General features: G+C 44.0%; 1 long non-coding RNA gene across 2 annotated transcripts; it reads left to right on the forward strand.

The window, feature by feature from the left end:
* The first annotated feature begins 1,329 nt into the window (after positions 1 to 1,329).
* LOC129634302 (uncharacterized) lies at positions 1,330 to 27,466 on the forward strand. Of its 2 annotated transcripts, none has more exons than XR_008705545.1 (3): positions 1,330 to 1,985; positions 15,504 to 15,590; positions 27,179 to 27,466. It is a non-coding gene; the product is annotated as an uncharacterized LOC129634302 (long non-coding RNA). The 2 variants fall into 2 exon arrangements; XR_008705546.1 differs by lacking the exon at positions 27,179 to 27,466 and adding an exon at positions 15,804 to 16,328.

Below are 27,466 nucleotides of genomic sequence, written 5' to 3' on the forward strand. Positions count from 1 at the left end.
AGGGAAAATGGGCACAATGCTGAGTCATTGGAGGGATTGGAATGATTGTTGCAGAAAGGGGGACCCCTTCCAGGGCCCAAGAATGGGCTCTTGCCTTTCATTCAGAAATGAATTGTCCAAGGACTTGAATTCCTGACACTTGTTGACAAAGCAAGAGACTTTACTGGGAAGGGGCGCCCGGGTGGAGAGCAGCAGGTAAGGGAACCCAGGAGGACTGCTCTGCCATGTGGCTCAAAGTCTTGGGTTTTATGGTAATGGGGTGAGTTTCTGGGTTGTCTCTGGCCAGTCACTCTGACTCAGGGTCCTTCCTGGTGGCACATGCATCGCTCAGCCAAAATGGCTCCCAGCGAGGAGGATTCTAGGAGGACATATGGACTGGTGTCTCCTTTCTCCTTTTGGTCTTTCCCAAATTCTTCCAGTTGGTGGTAGCTTGTCAATTCCTCATTTGTTACCAGGACCTCCTGTTGTAAGATAACTCGTGCAAGTGCTTACTATGGTGCCTGGCTGGGGTGGGCAGTTTCAGTCAGTGGTACCCCTAACACAATTACTACATTTCTGTGTAGGCATCACTCTCCCCATCCCAACCCAAGTCCAGTCCTTAGCAAGGGCTGGCTGGAGAGACGGAAACCAAGGCCTTCTGCTTTCCAAGGCCTCTTTCATTTCTGACTCAGGGCTGCTCAGATCTCATGTTATGTCTGCTCCAGTTTCCACCCTGCCATACTGTCCGCTCAGCCTATTCCTGCCCATCAGATGGTGCAAAAACTAACAACTCCACACACAGAACATGGCTTCCTGCACTGAGAAGCAGCTCCAGACAATTCATCATCAAGTAGATGAGAATAACACTAACTTTTGCTGCCATGGCAACTGCTGTTGTGCCATCACTGACTTTCGAAGTTGCTTAAAAATGCGCAAACCATTCCGCATAAAGTGACTTAACACCACCAAGAGTGTGGCTTTCCTTTCCCCTTGAGATTCTTCTTTAAGAAATTAAGATTTTCCCCCCTTAGAAACATTTCATAATTTAGTTTTAAAAGAATCATTTGAAAAATGTTGTCAGGGTATAATTGATTTATAATGTTATGTTAGTTTCAGGTTTTCAACCAAGTCAATCAGTTACACACATACATATATCCATTCTTTTCTTAGCTTCTTTTTCCGTATAGGTCAGTACAGAATATTTTTTCTTTTTTTAAAGCATATTTTAAAAGTCTTTTTTTGAATGTAGTACAACATTGCTTCTGTTTTATGTTGTTGTTATTTTTTTTTTTTTTTTTTGGCTGTGAGGCATGTGGGATCTCAGCATCCTGACCAGGGATCGAACCCACACCCCCTGCATTGGAAGGCAAAGTTTTAGCCATTGTTCTGCCAGGGAAATCCCATTGGAGAGTGATGAGTAGCGTTCCCTGTGCTATACTGTAAGTCCTTATTAGTTATCTATTTTATATATAGTACTGTGTATATGTCAATCCCAATCTTCCAGTTTATCCTCCCTCCCTTAATGCCCCCTCCATAACCATAAGTTTATTTGTTACATCTATAACTCTATTTCTGTTTTGTGGATAAATTCCTTTGTACCTTTTTTTTTTTTTAAGATTCCACATATGGAGACATAAAAGAACCATTTTAAACCAAAGATTTGCCAGCTGCTTCCTTCTGTGCTTGTAAAGGCAAATACAAATGAAAAATAAGAGGCTTACTCCTTTCTGTTGAAAACAAGAGGAGACTTCCCCTTCTCTTTGCTTAGGGCACTGACTTCGTCAACATGTAATTGTCAGTTGTTCCTCTGTCTCTTTGAAATGTATCTAAATCTTTTTAAAAGCTAAATAAGCCTCTTGCCAGCTTTATGACCAGGAGTGTCTTTCTCAAGGACCCTGGAATCATCTCTTTGAATCATCAGCCTTGAGAAAGATGGAGCCTTTATCTACCTGTTTCTCTGGGAGGACAGGAGCCTCTAAGCTGCAAAACTACCTCCAGTCCTAAAGGTATGAGAAGTTGATTTTTCCTTTGGATGAAGCCAGTTAACTAACACGAGTGGTTATCCCAACTACCAAGTGAATGTGTCTTAAATTAAGATGAATTATGTGTGACCAACGGTTCTTCTGAGACTTTTTACTTGTGGGTTAGTCATGGTTTACCTTGAGATCATCTATGTAATTGGTTGTATCTTTTCTGCTGTGTAAAAGCAGGAGATGCCTTTCTGCCTTTACCATCTCCTAGTGGATTGCCTGAGAGGCGCATCACATTCTGGTTTCATGCTTATTCAATAATAAAATTGTTTCCTTTCTTTGCTACCTTGGTGGAGAGGTTTTCTGGGTTGGGAGATTTGTTTTTAATTGTATTTCCCCAACGCCCACCAGAACCAAACAGTTTTAAACCACACTCATGGATGATATTATTATGAAGTTTTGATAAAAGCTCTGGAGGATGGTGCTGGGGAATTATAGAAGGAGGAGGAAACCGTATCTGGCTTTTTCCCTTCATTTACTCTGCCCAGGGAGGATGAGGCGTCTGCTTAGAGCCAACCCTGGAAGTGGTCCTCCAACATCAGCCTCAGGAGAAGCTGGCATTCTGGGCCAAATGATAACGGAGGGTCTTTTCTTGTGCCTTTTCAGAAAAATGATGCACACTTTTATTCTGGTTGCACCGGGTCTTCGTTGTGGTGCACAGGCTTCTCTAGTTGTGCGGAGCATGAGCTCTAGAGCACACAGGCTCAATACTTGCCACGCAGCGGAGACTTAGTTACCCTGAGGCATGTGGAAATCTTAGTTCCCTGACCAGGGATTGAACTCACGTCCCCTGTATTGAAAGGTGGACTTTTCACCACTGGGCCATCATGGAAGTCCCTCTTTTACCTTTTTAGGGAAACAAAGAATCCACTAGTATTTCTGGCTCCACCTAGACCTGAGATGCTATTCCTGCAACACATTACTTGAGTTAGGGAACATTTGGTACCTGTCACAACTCCAGGGAGTGCTGTTCACATTGTTGCCTGTGACACCCGCGGCATTCTGCAGCACCAACCTGCATCTCTGTGTATTGTGGCTGAGTCCCTTAAAGAGGTTACTTCAGAAAACCTGTGTTCAGTTCACCTACAGCAGCCTACTGCTTGAGACAGATCCCGGGATAAGTCCAGGCAGAAAGCTTTCAGACATCCCAAGAATCCATTCTGCTTCTTTTATCACCAACTGATATTTCCCTTCTCTTCTTTCCTTCCTTTCTGTTCCTAACCTCTCTCTATTGGAATACAAGGTCTTTAAGAGCAGCAGCTTCATCTTCTGGTTTGCTCCTGGACCCCCAGCAGTGCTTGGGACATGGTAGACTCTTCACAAGGGAGACCAGTGCATGTGTTTGCTTGTTTCCTTGGTCACCATTTAGCACTACCTTCTCAATATTTTCAAAGTGTGTATGTATGCTCAGTCACTCAGTCGTGTCCAACTCTCTGTGACCCCATGAACTGTAGCCCACCAGGCTCCTCTGTCCGTGGGATTCTCCAGGTGAGAATGCTGGAGTGGGTTGCCATTTCCTCTTCCAGGGGATCTTCCAGACTCAGGGATTGAACCCATGTCTCCTGTGTCTCCTGTACTGGTAGGTGGATTCTTTACCATGGAGCCACCTGGGAAGCCCAAAGTTTTCAAAGAGACTTCTGTATTCCTGAGCTCAAGCTTCCTGCCTAGGCTCTAAGCCCCTCACGTATTTCAGCTAGAGTCTTTGCATATTGAGCTGTTGGTCCATTCTGACTTTTATAAGTACTGAATAGAATTACATTAAATCTTTGAACAAAATCGAATCTAACATAATCTCAGGTTTCAGGGTTTCAGATTTCTCAAGTTGCCAGCTTTCCAGAGGTCTCCTGGTGGGAGCATCTTTTCTGAGGCTTTGGGAAACTTGGTGTCCTGTGACATGGGACCAGGAACTTAAGCCAATGAGGCTTTTCTAAGGGAGGTATTGAGAACTGAGTTGCCCTGAAAGGAAAAGTGTTAGTTGCTTAGTGGTGTCTGACTCTGCAACCCAACTGTAGCCTGCCAGTCTCCTCTATCCATGGGATTCTCCAGGCAAGAACACTGGAGTGGGTAGCTATTCCCTTCTCCAGGGGATCTTCCTGACTCAGGGATTGAACCCAGGTCTCCTGCATGGCAGGCAGATTCTTTATTGTCTGAGAGCCACCAGGAGCTTCCCTGAGATGTTGGCATTTAGACAAAAAGCAGAGAAGGAATGGCAAGGAGTTTCAGAAGCTGGGTTGTGAAATGAACTAATGTCAGATCATGGCCCAGACCCCAAGTCACAGGCCTGCCCAGAGACTGGAGAGAGCAGGTTGAAATGTTCTGAACATAAAGGATTGCATTCCAAATGTATCCTGAAGTAGGAGAAGTAAGTTGCCAGAAGCTCATGTTAAGAAGCAAGGAGCTTCAAAGAGCTATAATACTGTGGGGGAATTTTAAACAGTCACATTTCCTGAGCTAGTCTTTCTTCTGAGAAATGTCTTGTCTTTCAGAACCATATGGCAGTAGCACACTCGATGTATAATAAAATCCTTGGTTTTGGTAATTATGATGAAGCTGTTGCCGTGTTAAATGATGCCACCTGATGGATTGTGAGCACACAAGTGCCACACTCAGCATAGCTGGGAGTTTATTATTTTTAACAATCTCTGAAGGCCCGAGAGGGAATGAAGCAAGTGCCAACAGTTGCTCTTGGCCAGCTTATGGCTCAGAGAAGAAAGAGGGAATGAGGAGGAGGACGAGGAGGAGGAGGAACAGGATAAAGAGAAGAAAATGAGATGGAGAGGGGGCAGAATAGAATCTATTTTTTTCTTTTGATAAAAGTCATTATACCGTCAACAGAAGCTACTTTAAGTAGAGACTCGATTTTTCATGGAGCAGAGACAATCTGCATGAAGACGGTCAGCTGTTAAGAGTGCCACCTCCTGGTATCATCTCTTTTCAGAGCTGAGGTGTCAACACCGAGCTCACGGGGAGCAGAGGAGGAGCAGGGGTGTGGAGGGGAGGATGAGGCTTCAGTGGGTGAACATCTTTGTTTACAGAAACTGATCCTCCTTTTCCCACCCCCAGACTGTATACACACACCCAGGAGTCTGTCCTTCAGGGGAAAAGAAATACACCAGAGGGGCCGACCCCTTCTTTTGTCTCACCCACTTCTCTTTTGCAGTGTATCTGATACATTTCGCTTTCTACCCTTCCTTCTGACTCGGCAAATTCTTTTACCGCTTGCATTGCCAGCCCCATTGCCACACTCCAGGGCATTTTTGGTGGCACATCTCTCTCCTCTCTCTTCCCTTTCTGATCCGTCTTCCAACACAGAGCACAAAGCCCTTCTCTGCTCCCCCCACCATTTCTTGGATTACAGGGAACAGCCCTCATTCAGCCTCCATGACCTTCCCTGAGTTCCACGGGGCAGATTCAAGCAGCTGTTAATCAGGGAAGGGAGGGGATGCAAACCAGGGAGAAACAAACAGTGAAGAGAAACAGTAGTGCAACCTTGGGGCAAGGTCCTGGTTTCCCATCAAAGGATACACACAACAATATCTTTGAGCTGTTTTGCAGATACTGAAACCCCTCCAGGTGGGAGAAGTTAACAATTAGTGATGGTATGCTGCCCACAAGAATGTAGACCCCAGACCTGAAGGTTGATGATTCTGACTCCTTCTTACCTCACCACCAACCCATCGGAAGAATGTCCACAAGCCAATTTTGCCCTCTTTGGACAATTACTATAAAACTTCTCACTATCTTCTCCAAGCTGGGACACATAGTTTCTTGAGGCAGGAGTCCACTGTGTCCCCCTTTGTCTGGCAGAGTAATAAAGCTATTCTTTTTTACTTCACCCAAAGCTATTCTTCTCTATTTCTATCTCTGAGATTCGATTCTGTACGGATGCACAGAGAAGCTGAGATTTTGGTATCAATTGGCCTGCAGACTCAGGGCAATTAAAGGTCCCTGGTCGAGGCTACTCTTCAGCGGGACCCAGAGGCCTCTGGGATGGGACTCAACTCACTGGCCCTAACGTGCATTGTGGAGATGATCTTTCCTCATCTTCAACACTGCCGATGGTCTGAGGTCCCTGGAGATGGGGATTGTACACCCTGGCAGAGGTGACTTTTGGCAGATCTGAAACCTGGTTGAACACTGACTGACCATCCCTGACTGATCAGGTGGCTGTGTCCTTTGGCCCTAACCTTGGGGCTGCTCACTTCCACGCCTGGTGCAGTCAGCAGCGGCAATGTATCCTGGATGATTCCAGGCGTGCCGTGAGATCCCTTTTCCCTTTCCATTCTCCCTTGAGGACAGTCCACCCAGATCTGCCAACATCTCCAGCTACTTTAAATGAATTGCCACAAAACTGACTTTATTCCATCAAGCTATGAATGATGACAAAACAAGGATTCCAACCTCTGGAACCAATATACTCTTGACCAGGCCTCCTAAAATTTCTATTCACACACACTCCCTTAGTCCTATTGTTGATTAGCAAACTGGGATCCCACACCACCCTTTCTCAGCAGAAGGGAGCCCAACGTGATGTCCTCATGAGATGTCGATGATTTGACTTTGCTGATCTCTCAGGGGAGAAATGTGGAATGTAACAATAGAACAGCCATCTTAGGCTGGGGAGGTCCTTTCAAGATAAGACAATCACACCCTTCCCTAATGGAAAATTACCAGCAGTCAGAAGTAGTCAGCATTCCCGGAAGATTAAACAGCAACACACCCAGCCCTAACCACCATATGGATGGAATATTAACCCAAGCATGACCAAAATGGGCCATTAAAGAAGCCTAGTTTCTCTCCCCTGAGAGCAGAACCCCTCTTGGTCTCTCCCACTGCTCCCTTGCAGTGTACTCAATAAATCTCACTTTCTACCATAAAAAAAGAAAATACACCGGAGGACTCTCTCTAAAGAAACTGGCCCTTAGCCAAGAACATCCCATCTGGCATGTAGGAGTCACAGTTGTAGATCACCAGCTGGTTCCCTGCTTGTTACCCTAAGCTAACAAGGCCACCAGAATGCACAGAGAACTCTCTCTCTCTCAGCTTTCTTACTATTTCATCTTTGCACATGAAGGAAAAACAGGTACCATCATGCATTTGAAGAAATCATCCAGCATGAAAGAGAGACCAAATAAACAGAAAAAATTATGCTGGAAAAAATAGATTAATTTGCAGGGGCGGGGGGTGGGGTGGGCAAAAGAGAACTTAAAAAAAAAAAAAAAAACCCACACACCTGGAATTAGAATCTGTAGAGACTCTAGAAGATATATTCATTAACCAAGAACAGGATCCCATGAAAAAGTAATGGTTAGGGAAAAAGAAAGCACTTAGAAATTAAGAATGATATTGCCAAAATAAAGTTCAAAAGAAGAGATGGAAGATAAATATGAAGAAATACTTTAGGAAGTTGAATAAAAAGACAAATAGAAAAAAGATGAGAGAATTGATTGAGGAGGGTCATTATCTGAAATATTGAAATTCTGGAAAGCTAGAACAGAGAAAAGAGACATAAATAATAAAAAGTAATGCAGAATTATTTCCCTGAGCTGAGGGCACAAATATTTCGATTAGGAGAGAACAGCAAGTGGTAAGAACAAGGGAAAAAGGCCACTAGCTAGCCACACTGTCTTGACACATCAGGCCACTAAGAAGAGCTTAAAACCTCTGGAAATAATGCATGTTATCTCAAGAAAAACAAGAGTTAGATTCACAGTGGCTTTCTCATTTGTAGCACTGGTTTCTGGACAAATGGAACACTGCCTTCCAAGTTTTGAGGGGAAATTATTTTAAATGTATTTAAATTTTTTTAAATGTATTAATCCATTTAAGGATAAAGAAGATATTGTACATATATATACAATGAAATATTACTCAGCCATAAAAAGGAATGAAACTAGGACATTTGTAGAGATGTGGATGGACCTAGAGTTTGTCACACAGAGTGAAGTAAGTCAGAGAAAAACAAATATCATATATTAATGCATTTATGTGGAATCTGGAAAGATGGTACTGATGAATGTATTTGCAGGGCAGGAACAGAGACACAGATACAGAGAATGGATGTGTGGACACAGGAGGAAGGAGAGGGCGGGATGAACTGAGAGCGTAGCATTGACATATGTACACTACCGTGAATAAAATAGCTAGCTAGTGGGAAGCTGCACTGTAACACAGGGAGCTCAGCTCGGTGCTCTGTCTTGATCTAGAGGGTGGGATGGGGGCTGAAGTGGGAGGGGGGCTCAAGAGGGAGGGGATATAGATATACATACAGCTGATTCACTTTGGGTTGTACAGCAGAAACTAACACAACATTGTACAGCAATTACACACCAATAAAGATGTATTAATCCATTTAAAATAATAAACCCATTATATGTTAACAGAAATAACATTTTAATAAAAAATAACATTTTGGGAAATCTTTATAAGGACTAGTTTGGTAGAAGATAGCTGGAGCCTCATATGAGCTTCTGCATTCAGCCTGTGATTTCTTGTTTTGGCTGAGGGAAAAAAAATTAACCTAAAATTGTATAGCCAGCCAAACTGAAATTAGAATATAGGATTAAGATATTTTCAGACAATCAGGGACCCTGAACTGTTACTGTGAGGTAGGTAGAATAGGGAAAAGGAGTCCAAAATGGCAGTGGCTAAAAGACAAGGAAGGGCAAAGGAAGGTCCGAGGACCAGAGTGAAGACTTCAGGCAGAACAAACAGCACTCCTGGCTAAGCCCAATTTGCATAGGGCAGCCCCAGGTGGAGGAAAAAGCATATAAAAGGAAGAGCCAAAGCACTTTCTCGTGGACTCTGTCTCTCTCCCGCCTGTGTGTGCTCTTTCTCTCTCTCTCTCTCTCTCCCCACCTCCCCCGCGTGCTCCTCCACTCTCTTCTCTTTGAGTCTTGGATTCTCCTGCTATCTTCTAAATAAAATGGAGCTATAACACTGATTTGCCTAAGAGCTGTAGCATGTTTGTCCAAGACCCGAGAGCTGTGATGCGCCGAGGGCTTTAATGTCTGTTACTCCAAATCTTTGTTGTGACGAGACAAAGAACCGAGGAACATACACTCGCGTGACAGTTACCTTCTACACCACTTTTTTGGGGGGAAAGCTATTTGAGAATGTGGAGTAAACCAAAGAAAGCAAAAGCCTAGGGTTCAGGAAACTTAGGAAATCAACCCAGAAAAGCAGTGAAGAAAAAGCCAGGGGGTGGTTGTGCAGACTGTTCTGCGAATGAGGTTCCTGGGGAAAAGGGTGGCTTAATAGGTGATATTATGGAGCTTGTGGGGGAAAAATGGAAATACTGGTAATAGAGAATAGAGCATAATATAAACATAAACTTCAGGAGAAGCAAATAGATGTGAAAGAGTGAACAGTAATTCTCACTCAGCAGTGAATGATTGTCCCAGAATCACAAGCATATAAACACTGCTTACTGAATGTCAGTGTTTAGTTGCATCTTACAGACAAGCAAAGACAACTTAATTTTTGTTTCTAAACTGGATGCTCCAGAAAACAGTATTAAAATGAAAATAGAAATATAGAGGGAGGGGGAAATAGCCGAAGGCAAGCAAGGGTTACTGTGCCTCTCCTCTTGGAAAGGGAAAAGGACTTGATGGAATAGGAAATACAGCATTAATTTGTTGCTTACATTTACAAAAGTAACCAAAAGAGGAGCTGTTGGGGTAGGAAATGGCAACCCACTCCAGTATACTTGCTGGGATAATTTCATAGACAGAGGAGCCTGGCAGGTTGCAGTTCATGAGGTCACAAAGAATCGGACACAACTGAGTGCGACCGCACAGAACTAGTGCGATGATTATCTTAGGATGTTGGGGGAAGGTGAAGGGAAGGGAGAGGTTTCAGACAGCCACATCCTCATCTAATATAGCAAAGATTGAACCATGCAATAAACTGATCAATGAAGAAATAGTGGTGAAAATCTATTATGTTGTAACATGGAGGTAAACACCAGATCAGCTAAAAATATGGAGATGAAAAGAGGAAAGACAGGAGACAGCAGTCTTTGTTAATAGTGTTTTCAAATTAGGGTGGGATGAATTGAGGGCTTCCCTGGTGGCTCAGGTGGTAAAGAATCTGCCTGCAATGCAGGAAACCCAGGTTTAAACCCTGGGTTGGGAAGATTCCCTGGAGAAGGAAAATGGCAACCCACTCCAGTATTCTTGCCTGGGAAATCCCATGGACAGAGACCCTGGCAGGCTACAGTCCATCCGGTCACAAGAATTGGACACAACTTAGCAACTAAACCACCACCACATATGTATATGTATAACTGATTCACTTTGCTGCACAGCAGGAACTAACACTGTAAATAAAGCAATTGTACTCCAAAAAGAATTAATTTAAAAAATAAAAGTAATTTAAGGGCAAAAGAAAAATAAGTAGATTGTGTGGCCCAGGTCCGATCTACATGATCAAGTGTACGACTTCGTTCATCCTCATCTTGTGTTTGCAATATTGAGGTAGGGCAAGGTAGAAATTAGAATCTGGTCTGTTCTCGCTCAACCTACTTATCAAATTTGGATCAGAATGCTCCAGAAGAACCTTTAGGGCTCATGGTATGCAAATGAAGACCCACTCTTTTCCAAATCACATCGTTTTTTCATATTGAATACTGTCTCTGTAGGAGGATTGACAGATGTTCCCTATTATCAACCTAACTTAATCTACTTTCAGGGGAGGGCTGTGGAGGTGCCAGTAGTCAGGGGTGGGATGGGGTAAAAGACAGTGTTCCCTCTTACAGTGGCTTCTGTTGTGACCGTGACTCCCAAGGAGAGAAGTCTTGATCTGTCACCTGCCACCATCCTGGTGAATGTATTGAAAGACCTGTCCATACGCTGAAGAAAAGCCAGTTCATTAAATGAAGTTCTGGAATCAAAATTGAGATTTAGCTGCAGCTCCTGGTTTTCATAAGGGGTGGGGGAAGGCACAAAGAAAGCAGCCTTTAAGGGACCCCCGTCTAACCAGAAGAGGTCGATCCTAAGTCAGGTGACCAACCACATTAAGAATAACCAACCTGGATTTCCCTGGTTGTCCAGTGCTTAAGAATGTGCCTTGCAATGCAGGGGACGTGGGTTCTGTCCCTGGCAGTGGAACCAAGATCCCACATGCTGCAGAGCAACTAAGCCCTCGTGCTTTAACTACTGAGCCATGCACCACACTGGAGAAGATTCACTTCTGTGCACCACAGTGAAGATTCTGTGTGCCACAACAAGACCTGATGCAGCCAAATTAATTAGTTAAAAAAACAACCAACCTGGTGCACCAAATGTAAATGGAGGCCTGAATGCCAAGAATGTCTCAAATTCTCTGCCTGGAAGAGATGTCTCATTGTCTTTTAAACAAAACCTGTTCATTGTGGAGTCTATTCAATAGTGGTTTATTCGCAGTCAACTTAAAAGATTTGGGGGAAGAAGGAAGAGGGATTTCTTGGTCTCAATTTGTTTTATCCATGAGATACCCTATAGGCCTCTTCGAGTTGATCTCTATAGCTCTTGTTGTTGTTCAGTTGCTAAGTTGTATGCAACTCTTTGTGACCCCATGGACAGCAGCCTGTCCCTCACTATCTCCCAGAGTTTGCCCAAGTTCATGTCCATTGAATCAGTGATGCCACCCAACCATCTCATCCTCTGTCTCCATATACTCCTTTTGAGTTGAGTCTTTCCCAGCATCAGGGCCTTTTCCATGACTGTTAGCATCAGGTGGCCAAAGTATTGAAACTTCAGCATCAGCATCAGTCCTTTCTATAGATACAGAATTTTGGCAGCTATCCATTTAAATTTCCAGATGTGTTTATCTTGGCTAAAAAGGCATTTGGATGATTGTAGTGGGCATTGACCATATTCTATGATTCTATGGATGCTTCCAACCTTCTGAGCCATTTTGCTACATTCAGAGAATTTCCAGGCTTACAGGTCCCATCTTCTTCCCTAAAGGAGAACATTGAAAACTCATTTCCCTGGCTTGCTTGCTGTCTGGCACACACACATGACCTCATATATATTAATCAGGCTCATCTGCATGTGTGTGTACTACGTTGCTTCACTGTAGCCTGCCAGGCTCCTCTGTCCATGGGATTCTCCAGGCAAGAATACCAGAGTGGGTTGTCATGCCCTTTTGCAGGGGATCTTCCCAAATCCAGGGATTGAACCTGCGTCTCCTGCGTCTTCTGCATTGGCAGGCGGATTCTTTACCACTAGTGCCACCTGGGAAGCCCTATCAGGCTCATCTACTTGAGGCTTTAATTCGAAAGAGAGGAAGATGAGGAAGAGGCTCTGGGTGGAAGCCGTTTTGGTGCAGGTGCTGCTGTCTGGCTTTTGGAGTTGGGGCGACTGCAAAGTGGAGTGCCCACCTGGGACAGTGGAGGTGGCAGCCATGAGGGAGGCTTCATCAACAGGACAGTTGTGTGGTGTGGTTTTCATCCCTGGTCTAGGATTCTTTGACTCTGGGCTCAGCTTTCCCTACAGTGCAGAGAGCAATGCTTTGTTCACTTTGATGAACTTTTTTGCTGTTTCATCAGCTACACACAGTCTGTGCTTGCAGCCAGGAACCCTGATCAATATGGCTATCTGTGCTGATCAAAACAACCAGATAACTGCCAGACCACTCTGTCAAATGACAGTAGATCCACCCAACAGAAAGATGGTTAATTTAGGTACTCATGAACATGTTTGTTTTGGACAGACACCCAAATGTGATTAAGGGTGGGTGGGGAAATTGGTCTCTCTCTTTTTAAGATTTTATTTATTTTTTGGCTATGCTGGGCTTTGTTGCTGTGCAGGCTCTTTTCTAGTTGCACTCTATAGCAGCGATGCACAAACTTCTCATTGCAGTGGCTTCTCTTGTTGCAGAGCATGGGCTCTAGGGTGCACAGGCTTCAGTAGTTGCAGCACGTGGGCTCTAGAACACAGGCTCAGTAGTTGTGGCGCACGGGCTCAGTTGCTGTAGGGCATGTGGGATCTTCCCAGATCAGGGATGGAACCCGAGTCTCCTGCAATGGCAGTCTTTCCCACTGAGCCACTAGTGAAGCCTGGAAATTGGTCTCTTATACTCATGAGTGAAGTTTGAACTCCATTTTTACAGAGTACCCCAAAGTTTAATATGATGACATTTTATTTGGTTTTCAAACGGAGTGCCAGCTAACTTTGAATTATTATGGCAGGAATGGCTGACAGTATAATTATGGTTGTGCCTCTCAGTCATCTTATATTGTACAAAAAGTAGATCTTTATTCTCCATTGAACTTCTGGAGAGTGGGTGGGTTTTTCTGCTTCCATGTGATTATGACGGAATTAAGGTTTGGATATCTCAGAAAATGTTTTCATTGTGTTATTTCCAAGTATACTTAAATCAAGTTGTTCTTTAAAAATTTCAGGAGAAATTCAGATTCAACATGAGAATGCAACAAAAGTCTACTTACCAAAAATTGTATCGGTCCAGATTTTCTGGAAAGATTATTTTTAAGTGGCAGATGTGAAAAGAGAGGGATTCAGATTAAAAGACCACAGCTTGGCAGGATTTCTATTGTGGGAATTCCAGCTCGAAGGAGACTCCAGGAAACAATTTTTTTCTGGCAGAAGATCAGAATTTTAAAGACATTTGTATGATTTAATACCCCCACACTGGTGGAGTGGATCTATCATGGCTTAAACCCAAAGGAACCTCCTAGGACCCCTTAGTCATTCAGCAGGAAGTAGGCTTCTAGGGCTATGTATTCTTCAGAAGGGAAATCTCTCTCCAGCCCCTGATGTCATAAGAATAATAGACAGGAGAGATTTTCTCAGTGTGCAAAATTTGGGGCACATAGTGAGAGACCAAGAAACTCACCCCATGGCCAGACATCAGAGCCCTTGTAATCCTCTATAGAGGTTGTGGCTGGCCCTATTGATTAGAGACTGAGCTTCTTCTTTTTTAATTAATTAATTTTTGGGGGCTCTACTGGGTCTTCATTGCTGCGCACAGGCTTTCTCTAGTTGCGGTGAGCAGGGGCTACTCTCTGGTTGCAGTGCTCAGGCTTCTCATTGCGGTGGCTTCTCTTGCTGTGGAGCACAGGCTTTAGTAGCTACAGCACGTGGGCTCAGTGAGTGTGGCTCACAGGCTCTAGATCATGGGCTTTAGTAGCTGTGGCACATGCTTAGTTACCCTGGGGCAGGTTGGATCTTCCTGGACCAAGGATTGAACCTGTGTCCCCTGCATTGGTAGGTGAATTCTTTACTACTGATCCACCAAGGACCGTGCTTCTTGTTTTTCCTTTTCTCAACAGGTAGGGGTGTGTGTGTGTGTGTGTGTGTGTGTACCACTATTCCTCCACCACTGTATACTGTGTTTAGGGTGGTTCCCTGTATCATTTGACTGTAGGTTGTGTGACCATTAGGAGCCACATCCATGTGTGACTGAGAGAAATGCACATGTGTTTATATATATTTGATGTATGTAGGATAGTTGCGTTGTATTAGGGAGGCATTTAAAGATTACATGCCTGGGAAGACATGTGTGTATATGTGCACATATATGTGTACACATGCTGGGCATTCCAGGGTGGAATGTAATAGACTGCTTGAGTTTCTGATGACTCAGCATAGTTTTCCACATTCTTTTTCTCCTAAAGGGCTTCCTTGGTGGCTTAGAGGTAAAGAATCTGCCTTCAATCCAGGAGACTCAGGTACAATCCCCGGGTCAGGAAGGTGCCCTGGAGAAAGGAATGGCCACCCACTCCAGTATTCTTGCCTGGAGAATTCCATGGACAGAGGAGCCTGGTGGGCTTCCCTGGTAGCTCAGGTGATAAAGAATCTGCCTGCAATGCAGGAAACCCTGGTTCAATTCCTGGGTCAGGAATATCCATTGGAGAAAGGTTAGGCTACGCACTCCAGTATTCTTGGGCTTCCCTGGTGGCTCAGCTGCTAAAGAATCCGCCTGCAATGTGGAAGACCTGGGTTCGATCCCTGGGTTGGGAAGATCCCCTGGAGAAGGGAACGGCTACCCACTTCAGTATCCTGGCCTGGAGAATTCCGTGGGCTATATAGTCCATGGGGTCGCAAAGAGTTGGACATGACTGAGTGACTTTCACTTTCTTTTCTGTCAAAAGTAATCTGTTTTTTTTTTTTTTTTTTGAAGCTATCTCTGCCTCAAACTCTGCTCTTTTTATGGGATTTGCTACTGTTTATTTGTTTTTGGCTGAGCTGCATGGCTTGTGGAATTCTAGTTCCTTGACCAGGTATTGAACCCGGGCCAAGGCAGTGAGAGTGTGGAGTCCTAACCACTGGGCAACCAGAAAAATCCCTGATGAGATTGTTAATCATGGTGACTAATGTTATTTTGACTGCAGAATCGGGGCACATGACTCAGACCTGTACAATCTAGAGCAACCATTCTTTGGACCACAGTGATTGTTTTAAAGATGAACATTTGACCCAGATTGGGCCAGCAGAGTCCCAGCTGAGATTTTACAGCTAACGGAGAAGCCTGTCTCTTTTCTATCAGGCTTGGATGATAGGAGCCTGCAGCTGCCAGTGGTCAAACAGCCCGCCACACGGAGAGATGATTCGATCGTACAACAGCTGGTATTTGGTGAGTGCGTACTATGGTGCTGTGCTAAGTGTAGGATGTGCCTTATCTCATTTAATTCATGCAACGATGCTATGAACTAGGTTTTGTTACGTCCTCATTTGAGAAATGAGCACATTGAGATGGAGACATAAAGAGGTGAAGCAATGTATCACTTTATTTTTAAATTTCTAATTGCTTTTCTTTTTTAAGTCTTTATTGAATTTGTTACAGTAGAGCATTCTCCAAGCCAGGCTTCAGCAATACATGAACCGTGAACTTCCAGATGTTCAAGCTGGTTTTAGAAAAGGCAGAGGAACCTGAGATCAAATTGCCAACATCCGCTGGATCATCGAAAAAGCAAGAGAGCTCCAGAAAAACATCTATTTCTGCTTTATTGACTATGCTAAAGCCTTTGACTGTGAGGATCACAATAAACTGTGGAAAATTCTGAAAGAGATGGGAATACCAGACCACCTGACCTGCCTCTTGAGAAACCTGTGTGCAGGTCAGGAAGCAACAGTTAGAACTAGACATGGAACAACAGACTGGTTCCAAATAGGAAAAGGAGTACGTCAAGGCTGTATATTGTCACCCTGCTTATTTAACTCATATGCAGAGTACATCATGAGAAACGCTGGACTAGAAGAAGCACAAGCTGGAATCAAGATTGCCAGGAGAAATATCAATAACCTCAGATATGCAGATGACACCACCCTTATGGCAGAAAGTGAAGAACTAAAGAGCCTCTTGATGAAAGTGAAAGAGGAGAGTGAAAAAGTTGGCTTAAAGCTTAACATTCAGAAAACTAAGATCATGGCATCTGGTCCCATCACTTCATGGCAAATAGATGGGAAAACAGTGGAAACAGTGACAGACTTTATTTTTTGGGCTCCAAAATCACTGCAGATGGTGATTGCAGCCCTGAAATTAAAAGATACTTACTCCTTGGGAGGAAAGTTATGACCAACCTAGACAGCATATTTAAAAGCAGAGACATTACTTTGTCAATAAAGGTCCATCTAATCAAGGCTATGGTTTTTCTGGTGGTGATGTATGCATGTGAGAGTTGGACTACAAAGAAATCTGAGGGCTGAAGAATTGATGCTTTTGAACTGTGGTGTTGGAGAAGACTCTTGAGAGTCCCTTGGACTCCAAGGAGATCCAACCAGTCCATCCTAAAGGAGATCAGCCCTAGGTGTTCATTGGAAGGACTGATGCTGAAGCTGAAACTCCAGTACTTTGGCCACCTGATGAGAAGAGCTGACTCATTTGAAGAGACCCTGATGCTGGGAAAGATTGAGGGCAGAAGGAGAAGGGGATGACAGAGGATGAGATGGTTGGATGGCATCACTGACTCAATGGACATGAGTTTGGGTGATCTCTGGGAGTTGGTGATGGACAGGGAGGACTGGCTTGCTGTGGTTCATTGGGTTGCAAAGAGTCGGACATGACTGAGCGACTGAACTGAACTGAACTGAAGAGTAGTGCATGAATTTGTTACAGTAGTGTGTCTGTTTTATATATATATATATATATATATATATATATATATAATTTTTTTTTTTAGGCCCTGAGGCATGTAGGATCTTAGCTCCCCAGGCAGGAATCAAACCCACATCCCCTGCATTAGAAGGCAAAGTCTTAACCACTGGACCACCAAGAAAGTCCCAAGAGGTTCATTAATGTGTCACTTACATTCATGGTGGAACAAGGGTTCATGTTCAAGAATTCTGACTTTGTAGCTTGAGCCTTTAGCTGCTACACTATTAATACATTGGTATGCTATATTTCATGGCTAAGATGAGCAGAGAAACACTGAACAGACAGAAAGAGAAGTGGGAGAGGGAGAAGGCAGAAAAACCCTGATGATATAATTTGAGGAAGCCAGGACAAAGAGAACGAAAAAAATGGAGAGAAATGAAGCAGTAAATCCAGCTGTGTTGAAGCCAGCTATACTTCAGGACTATGCAGGTACCGAGCTCATGTTTTCTCTTTAGGGCTATCCATGAGTGTGAGTTGGGTTTTTGTCACTTGCAACTGGAGGTGTTTGAACCTGTACAAGTATATATTACATTCTACAGCCTTGGTGTCCAGTAGAAGGAATTGTTTTATATCTGGGGTATCTGATACATGAGCCACTAGCCACTTGTGGCTACTGAACCATTAAAATATGCCTCATGCACTGGGAACTGAAGTTTTCCTTTTATTTCATCTTAACGAATTACAATTTAAATAGCTATTAAGTAGTGCATTGAACAGCGTTGATCTGGAGGCTACAGCTACAGTTGTTCTCAGGGCGTGTGTGCATGTGTGCTAAGTCATTTTAGTCGTGTCCAACCCTGTGCAACCCTATGGACTGTAGCCTGCCAGGCTCCTCCATCCATAGGATTCTCCAGGCAAGAATACTGGAATGGGTTGCCATTTCCTACTCCAGGGGATCTTCCCAACCCAGGGATCGAACCTGAGTCTGTTATGTCTCCTGCATTGGGTGGATTCATTACCTCTATCTGGGGAGCCGATTCTCAGGGTACTCCATTCTAAACATAAAAACGTGAGACTTAGTTATTACAACCTAAGAAGTTGGAAAAATAATGAAAAAACAAATGTACGGAAAAGAAATGAAAGACTTGTAATAATGAAGACTAATTATTGGCTCAGAAAATAGTACACTAGAACATAAATCCAAGAGCTTGAAAAATTGAAATATAAAAAATATACATATAATGAAATAGGGAGATTACTAGCATATCTACACAAGACAAAAAAGGAGAAAGCACCAATATATAAATTTAGAAATAAGAATGGAAAAGTAATCATAGATATGGAAGAAATTAAATAAATTGTAAGAAAATGCTTTGCTTATATTTATGTAAGCAAATGTGCAAAAAACTGGATTATTTTCTAGGAAAGTGAAAATTTCCAAAATTGATTTTATTGGGTTGGCCAAAAAGTTCATTCAGGTTTTTCTAAAATAGTTTATGGTCAACCCAATAAAATCAATTTTGGAAATTGTCCACCTTTTTGGTCAACTCAGTATTATAAATGGAACTGAAGCCAACCAATGGATTGTCGGGGAACAAGGTGAGAAACTTGCCAAAATGGGCCTTCCCCTCCCCAGTCTGCCCAGCTGAGACAAATAGCCTCATGGCGTTATAGACAAAGAAATTTAAGCATTCTCCATTTCTGGACATTTATGATTTGTAAAAAGTCTTTTTCAAGCAAAGTTTGAGGACTACAAAAGAAACAGTCCAGATTTTTATTTAAACCAGAATGATACAGATTTCAAATCCCAAGAAGCATAAAAAGAATAATAGAGATGAACTTAACTTATGAAGAATGATAGAAAATCCTAATCAAATAATAGCAAATGGAAACAATGAAAAGAAAGACATTTCCTTTAATAGCATGTTAAAAGAAAGATAGAACCACAAGCAAATGGGGCTCACTCCAAGAGTTAAAAGATAATTCAATATTTCAGTGTTTTCTTGTGCTTCATTTATTGTCATTCTGATTTTTAAAAAATATTTAATGAAATAGGAATTGGGGAAACTGTTAACAATGCAGATATTTCCTTAATAAAACAAAAAATATATCTCATACCAAAGTTAGCATTATTCTTAATGATGGAAACCCATTTTTTTTTTTTTTTTTTAGTTTGGCCACATTGCACAGCATGTAGGATCTTAATTCCCTAGCTAGGGATCAAACCTGGACTCTGGTAGTGAAAACAGAGTCTTAACTACTGGACTCCCAGGGAATTCCCTGATGGAAACACACTAAAAGGATTAAAGTCAGGCTGCCCACTCTCAGTACAGTTTTCTGGTAGTTTCTCCAGCTTATGAACCAATAAGAAAAGAAAGAATAGTATAAAAATTGTAAGGGAAGAGACAAAATTGTTATAATTCTCAAATGCTATGGTAATGTAACTGGAAAAGCCAAGAAATCAATCGGAAAAAAAAAAAAAACTGGAAGCAGTAAGCAGATTCAGTGAGGTTGCTGATTCCCAAATCAATATACAAAAATCATTAACTTTCCTAAATAAAACAACACTTTACTAGTTAATATAATTGCATGGAAAATGCGAAAATATGTACAATCTCATTCCTATTTTTTTTTAACTTTTTATGTTGTATTGGATATAACTGATCAATAACATTGTGATAATTTTACATGAACAGTGAAGTGACTCAGCCATACATATACATGTATCCATTCTCCCCCAAACTTCCCTCACATCCAGGTGGCCACATAATACTGAACAGAGTTCCATGTGTTGAAATCAAATGAAAACAAGAACTTTTTCACTTATCAGATTCATAAGGTTATTAATAAAAAGGGATAGTATTTAAAAGTATAGGGAATTAGACATTCTTGTAAAATGTTGGTGAGAGTGTAAAATTCGTACAGCTTATTTGATAGGCAATTAAACATTACCTAGCATCCTAAAAAATAGATGCACCCTTTGACCCAGATATTCCACATCTAAGAATTTATCCAACAGATAACATTCATATATGCATTTGCACAAATACATATATACAAGGGTGTCTATTGTAGCATGGGTTGAGATGCCAAAAGATTTGTCATGTCAGACATTTCCAGCAACAGGGCGGTGTTTAAATATATTTGGAATAGAATACTATATGGATGTTTAAAAGAATAAAGTAAATTTATATGTATGGATGGGCTTCCCTAGTGGCTCAGCAGTAAAGAATCTGCCTGCAATGCAGGAGCTGCAGGAGATTCAGGTTTGATCCCTGGGTCAGGAAGATCCCCTGGAGGAGGGCATGGCAACCCACTCCAGTATTCTTGCCTGGAGAATCCCGTGGACAGAGAAGCCTGGCAGTTTGCAGCCAATGGGGTCGCAAAAAGTCGGACATGACTGAAGCGACATGCATATGTACAAATATGGAACGATCTCTAATACATATTTTAAGATAAAAAATTCCATGAGATATTGTGTGGTGCTGGCCCGTAGTATCCTCCCACTTGTGTCAAGAAAAAATAATATATATATTAACAGTAATTTCTCGGAGGATAAAATAAAATAAGTAAAGTCTTATGAACAGGTGACCAGAAGCTTGGACATGAAGGAAGATTTGCTTTTTCATAAGGTTTAATGTTTTGCCATGGGTACTGAGCGACTTCACTTTCACTTTTCACTTTCATGCATTGGAGAAGGAAATGGCAACCCACTCCAGTGTTCTTGCCTGGAGAATCCCAGGGATGGGGAAGCCTGGTAGGCTGCCATCTATGGGGTCGCACAGAGTCGGACACAACTGAAGCGACTTAGCAGCAGCAGCAGCAGCATGGGTTATTTTATTTTATTTTTTAAAGTTTTTTTTTTATGTGGACCATTTTTATGTCTTTATTGAATTTGTTACAATATTGCTGCTGTTTTATGTTTTGGGGTTTTTTGGCCAAGAGGTGTATGTAATCTTAGCTCCCCAACCAGGGATTGAACCTGCACTCCCTGCCTTGGAAGGTGGAGTCTTAACCACTGGACCACCAGGAAAGTCCCTTACTTTTCAATTAAGATGGTCAGTATCAAAATGTGAATGAATCCAATGTTCATCTCTTCATCCATCTGTTCATTCATAGAGCGTGTACTGAGCCTTCTGCTCCTTCCCCTTCCTACTTGGGTACCAGGTACCAAGCTAGATCCAGAGGGAAGAGACAGCAAGGGACAAGGCATGCTTGTTCTGGTTTCCTCCTTTGTAAAGGTTTAATCGTCTTGACCAGGGTTTTGCTACTCAAAGTGTGGTCCGTGGACCAAGAGCATTGGCATCATCTGGGAGCTCGTTAGAAATGCAGCATCTTGGAGCATATCCCAGACCCGCCTTTGAGTCAGACTCAGCATTTTAACACAGTCCCCAGGGGATGCTTAATATGGTTTGAAAGCGCTGTTCTAGGGATCATCCCCAAATCCTGTATCCTCACTTGGCAGTATATGATTTCTGGACTAGAAGAGAGAGGGCATAGTGACAGCTGCTGGGAATATGCTGACTATACTCGTAGGAGTTGGGGTTGGGGGGGAGAGGTTGAATACCCACAGTCCAAATTGTACTATAACTACATTAATGTTGGTCCTTCCTTTTCTCTCAGGAGTTAACAACAAAATAGCTTTGCTGTGCTGTTGCTATGGCAACATGGTCTAATAGCGCTAGTATTTTTTCCCACAGCAGTAGCCTCCTGGCTCCTCTCTCTGCCTCCAACCAAGCCTGTTTTCTGTTAATCAAAGTTGAAATCAAGCACGTGGCACTGGGGACAATCGCAGTCCCTGTGTGACATGGCAGGTGCAGTTACTGCCTGATTCTGCATTAATTTAGGACCTTTCAGGATCATGCTCAGCCTCCCCTTCCCACAGAGACAAAAAGAGCTTCTTTGCCAATCATGCATTTTCCATTTTTAAATTTCTATAGTATTTTTTTCTATAGATAATAAAAAATTAGAAAATGCAGATGAGTAAAGAAATACACAATCTCTCCAAATTCATACACGTATCTCCTTGTTAGTGACTGTGCATCACTCCATGGTGGGGTAAAATGAAAGGTGTGTGTGAAGCACTTGGTGCTCAGCCTGGTACATAGTGAGCCTATGAATCGTGGGTATTTTCATCCTTTCCCCCCGGGTGATGAGGCAGGTTCAGGGTACACACCTTCCCTTGTGGGTCTAATGCCTTCCTTCATCTCTAGCATTAGAGCCTTTTCGAAGAGCTTTCCTAGGCATTTCTGGTGTAGACACACAGACTCACAATTGTCCTTGTCTGAAGGACAGGGCCTGAGAAGGCAAGCATCCTCTGAAGGAAGCACTGACTCTGTGGCCTGGATCACACCTCAATTCTTAAAAAACCTTCTCTGTAGCTGCCTCTTTTTTCTTGTCTGTTTTGAAACAAATATCTAGGGAACTAGGGGACAAGGAGGCCAAGTGGACCAGTTCCCGGATCTCTACCAAGGCTTACCTATTTCATGAATGTGGTAACTGTGGTCCAAAGAAATAACATGATGTCGTATACTCAGCTGATGGCAGAGGAGCACTAGATAGCTTTTCTGGTTCTTCCATCACATTAGAAAAATCTCAATGTTTTATTGGATGATAGCTTATTTCAGTAAAGTGTCTGCATCTTACATGCACATCTCAGTGATGTTTCTCATATGTGCCCACCACCTCCATCACAACATAGAACATGGTACCCCAGGAAGCTCCCTCAGGCTCCTCTCAATTGGTACCCCACCAAAGAGAAATGCTATCAGCCCAGATGAGTTTTACTTACAACTTGTGGTTCTGGGGGTCAGAGAAGCAGGTGTTTTCACCACCATTTTATGTCCCAGAACTTTGTGATCCACCTTAAGTAACAACCTGATGGCTCAGAGAAAAGAATCTACTTGTAATATAGGAGACCAGAGTTCGATCCCTGCATGGGGAAGATGCCCTGGAGAAAGAAATGGCTACCCACTTCAGTATTCCTTCCTGGAGACTTCCATGGACAGAGGAGCCTGGTGGGCTGCAATCCATAGGGTTGCAAAGAGTGGGACACAACTGAGTGACTAACACTTTCACTTTAAGTGACAACAATGACTAATATGTACTGACTGCTTCCTCTGTGCCAGGCACTGGGTGTATGAAAATCTCATTTAATGCTCACAACTCTGTGAGGCAAACACAGTTGCCACCTGGCATCTGTTGACATTCATCTGTTTACCTGTCTCTCTCTATATCTATCCATCTATCTAGCTATTATCTATCAACTATATCTTTTATCCATCCATCATCTATCATCTATGTATCTATTATCTGCCCATGCATGCATCCATCTATCTATGTTACACTGCTGCCCTTTGCTGGTTAAGCAGTCTTTTAAGGCTGTTTATTTGCATTGGATGCGGGACTGGCTGGATCCTCTAAGCACAAACTGGAACAAGGTGACCAAGTCCCTGTTTTTCTGGGACTGAGAGGGTTCCCAAGAGGTGAGACTTGTACTTTGTAAATTGGGAAAGTCCCAGGCAAGCCAGGAGGAGGTGGTCACTCTCACTGGAAGCTAGGGGACAGATTTAAAACTGTGTCTCTTCTTGCTACCTCCAAACCTTAATGCATGGGTGTCCCAGAGAAGAAGAAAGTACCCTCTTCTGCGGCTGGATACAGAGACCTGACCTGGAAGTTACAGGAGCTGAGGGGAGGGGGGCCAAGGGGAAGGTAGGACACTTGCAGGCCCCACAGCAAAGAAATGAGCAGACAGATTAGCAAGCAGAAACTGATGAGAGGTTGGGATTGACAAACACTACTATGTATAAAATAGGTAACTAAAGAGAACAGTAGTCACGTACGGATGTGAGAGTTGGACTATAAAGAAGGCTGCGTGCTGAAAAATTGATGCTTTTGAATTGTGGTGCTGGAGAAGACTCTTGAGAGTCCCTTGGACAGCAAGGAGATCAAACCAGTCAATCCTAAAGGAAATCAACCCTGAATATTCATTGGAAGGATTGATGCTGAAGCTGAAGTTCCGATATTTTGGCCACCTGATGTGAACAGCCAACTCATTGGAAATGACCCTGATGCTGGGTAAGATTGAGAACAAGAGGAGAAGTGGGTGACAGAGGATGACATCACCTACTCAATGGACATGAGTTTGAGCAAACGCCAGGAGATAGTGAAGGACAGGGAAGCCTCGAGTGCTGCAGTCCATGGGGGTCACAAAGAGTCAGACATGTCTGAGTGACTGAACAACAGCAATGAGAACATGCTGGACAGCACAGGGAACTCTACTTAGTGCTCTGTGGTGACCTGAATGGGAAGGAAATCCAAAAAAAGGGGATATATGTATATATATAGCTGATTCACTTTGCTGTGCAGCAGAAACTAACACAATGGCTGCCAGCTTCATGCTCACCTCTAAAGCTCACCCTGGACCTTGTCCTGTGGGCACCAACCAGAAGGACACAGGGAAGAGAGCCCTGGGAGATGCAATTCAGCCTGGCCAAGCTGGCTTACCAGAGAACTGCCCTCTCTTACACATGGGAAGTGAGCCTCAGAGAGGCTGGTTCACATGCCCAGGCCCACACGGCCAGTAAGGCTCACTCAGTGTGGCTCCTGAGCCTGGTCCTAACCCAGGCTCTGGCTTGCTGGCTGTGGGGACTCAGCTATAACAAGAGCTGGGCAGAGCTCCAGCTTCAGCACCTGGGACTCAGGGAATGTCCCTGTGCAGAGAAACATGTGGTGTGGAGGAGAAGCCCTTCAGAGTGGGGGTCTTCAGTTCTTCCCTGCAGGTCCAGTGGTTAAGATGCCATGCTTCCAACGCAGGGGATGCAGGTTTGATCCCTGATCAGGGAACTTAGATCCCACATGTCACATGGCCCCCCCATCCCCCCAAAAAAAGAGAGAGTGGGAGTCTGGTATTGTCCTGACCGACTTGTATAGTATCAAATAAGTTAATTAACCACGACAAACCTCAGTTTTCCAACTTGCAAAATGGGTTCCTCATAGTACCACCCTCCCAGGGTTTGGGAAAGGATTAAAGGAGATGATCCAAGGATTTGGGAGGCCAGTTATAATCTGTTATTCAGGAGCCATGCACACATGTAGGCTTCTGCATTGTAGGTAAAGTTTTGGGGCTGAATCGTAGGGTAGGAGTCACCCTTTCTCAGCCTCAGGACCTCCCCCCAGTCCCAGAAAGACTGAGATGGAGGCAGGTGGATGCCCCATCTTACACAGGGCCAGTGGGGATTAGGCTCAACTCAGACCCTGGGGTGGTGGTATTAGGGGCCCTGCAGGGTCAAGACAGTGTGGGACTATGGAGGAGGGGTACCTGTCAGGCCTTGGAAATGAGCTCCTGAAGGATCTTACCTGCCCCCACTTCCCTTCCCCAGCAGAACAGCAGGCTTTCTGAGGAGGGTCTTTGAGGCACAATCTGCCCCTCTGGCAGCCCATGGTGAGTCCTGGGTCTCAGGACAGCCCAGCTGGAGAGGGAGAAAAGGAGCAACACCCTCCCAGCCCCCCATGCCGCGGGCAGCGGAGGCCAGCTCACCAGGTGCTCAGAGTTTGGTGCTAAATTTAGAATCCAACTTCTTAGCAAGCTCAGTCTTTGTTTAGTCGGAGGTGAAATTCAGGGCTGATGAAACTCACCTGCCTGTCACTGCTTGACTGGCAGGTGCCACCGCCCTGGGAGGAGGCACAGAATGCTGATCAATCCCGTCGTCCCTGGCCACTGCCTGGCCACTTCCTGTCTGTCCCCAGACCTCAGCTGTTCAACCACCACAGCAGGTCTGTGACCCTAGGTGTGTGGCCCGGGAGCCTGATACGGCACTGCTGCCTCGAGCCCACTCTGTGTCCTCTGGGGTGAGGGTGAGTTCAGCTTTTCATCCAGGAGCTTCTGCTGTTTTATGGATTTAATACCAGGAAGGTTGGGCTCAGCACTGGGGCTGTTGGGTCCCAGGGACCCTGTCTACTGGTTTCAAGGATCAGTTTTTTCCCAAGGCCAGCTCAGAGCACTGACTTAGTGGAAGTCAGGCTGGGAGCTGATGGAGCACCTACTTCCCACGTGGCTCTGTGGTAAAGAATCTGCCTGCCAATGCAGGAGACATGGGTTTGATCCCTGGGTCAGGAAGATTCCCTGGAGAAAGGAATGGCTACCCACTTCAGTATTCTTGCCTGGAGAATTCCATGGACAAAGGAGCCTGGCAAGCTACAGTCCATGGGGTCACAAAGAGTCAGACACGACTAAGCAACTAACACACACGAATGCAGAGCTGATGCATGCTCAGGGCACTGCATGAGATGCTCAATAGATGTGGGAGCTATTTACAGAGTTATAAGTGCTGAGAGAGATCCAGAGAGGTGTAAGGGGGTGACTCTTGCGGGGTTGGTAGAGGCTTTGCGGAAGAGATAATAACAAAACAGAAATGAGAAGCTGAATAGAGCAAGGGAAGGACAGTGCAGGGAAAGACAGTCTGGGGTAGAGACCATCATCTCCCAAGATGGGACACCAAAGCATATTTTCTGGGAGCAGCGAGGATTGTCTGGATGGCTGCAGTGTAGACTCCTAGCTGGGCTGTGGCAGGAGATGAGCCTGCATGGTGATGTGGGGCCCTTTGAGTGATGGTCCCAGAATTTTGAACTGGGGAGGATGAGTGCCTTCCTGTGGGCACAGGGACCCACCCGGGGGGAGGGATGTGAGCAGATTGGCCTTGAGACTTAGCTCCTCATTCTGAGACGCTTTTTTCCATGATTAGTTTTTCTAAAAATCTCTCTTCTTACAATTCCCTAGTGGTCCAATGGTTAAGAATCTGCCTGCTGATGCAGGGTACATGGGTTTGATCCCTGATGTGGGAAGATCCTGCATACCTTGGGGCAATTAAGCCCGTGTGCTGAAAGTACTGAGCCTGTGCTCTAGTGTTTGGGAGCTCCAACAAAGAGCCCATGTGCCACCAACTACGGAAGCCCACGAGCCCTAGAGCCCATCCTCTGCAGTAAGAAAAGCCACCCTAATGAGAAGGCTGTGGACCTCAATTAGAGAGTAGTCCCTGCTTACAGCAACTAGAGACAGCCCGCATGCAGCAACAGAAACACAGTGCAGCCAGTAAATAAATAAAATTATATAAAAATCTTTCTTCTAGAATCTTAGCGTACCCTCAAGCCAACAGCCAGCAAAAAGCCAGGGCACCCAGTCATACAGCTGCAAAGAAATGGATTCTGCTAATAATCAGCATGAACTTGGAATTGGATTCTTCCCCAGTCAAGCCTCCAGATGAGAAGGCAGCCCAGTCAGCACCTTGATCACAGCCTCGTGAGACCATGAGCTGAAGACCCAGCTAAGCTTTGCCTGGACTCCTGACCCACTGAACCATGAGGTGATAAATTGTGTTGTTCAAGCTGCTATATTGGTGGTCACTGGTTATATACCA

The sequence above is a fragment of the Bubalus kerabau genome, chromosome 19 (assembly GCF_029407905.1).
Source record: "Bubalus kerabau isolate K-KA32 ecotype Philippines breed swamp buffalo chromosome 19, PCC_UOA_SB_1v2, whole genome shotgun sequence".
Lineage (NCBI taxonomy): Eukaryota > Metazoa > Chordata > Mammalia > Artiodactyla > Bovidae > Bubalus > Bubalus kerabau.